Here is a 436-nt window from a genome sequence, read left to right as displayed (position 1 = left end):
AGGCTGGGTAGCTGTGCCCGCGGTGATTTCAAGCAGCTGCCAGCCCTGTCTACGCAGGTGCGAGCGTCCGTGCCTCTGGGGAAAGGAGGAAGGGAGGAAAGATGGAAGGGGAGGGAAGGGACGGAAAGGGAAGCCCATGATTGACAGCTCCAGCGAGCTCCGCTCCACTCATACGCTACTCTCCTCCTAAGTTTTCTTTCACACCGAGGGAACTTTGCTGTTGCCATGAAACTTGGGAGTTTTGCAAGCGCCGTCCCCTCCCCCACACTCTCTTGGGGGCAGCAGAGTGGAAAAACTCAAGTGGCAACGGGCTGGGCATAGGTGGGGATGGCCGGGAGCGCCCTGCCGGAGCCAGCCCGGCTCCCTTCGCGTCCAACGGGCTGCAGCGGGGCAGCCAGTTTTCCACCAGGACGAAGCGGGGGCCGGGGGCCGCGGG

This window comes from Chaetura pelagica, unplaced genomic scaffold, assembly GCF_000747805.2.
Source record: "Chaetura pelagica isolate M959 unplaced genomic scaffold, ChaPel_1.0 scaffold344, whole genome shotgun sequence".
NCBI lineage: Eukaryota > Metazoa > Chordata > Aves > Apodiformes > Apodidae > Chaetura > Chaetura pelagica.
Note: the sequence above shows the minus strand (reverse complement) of the source record.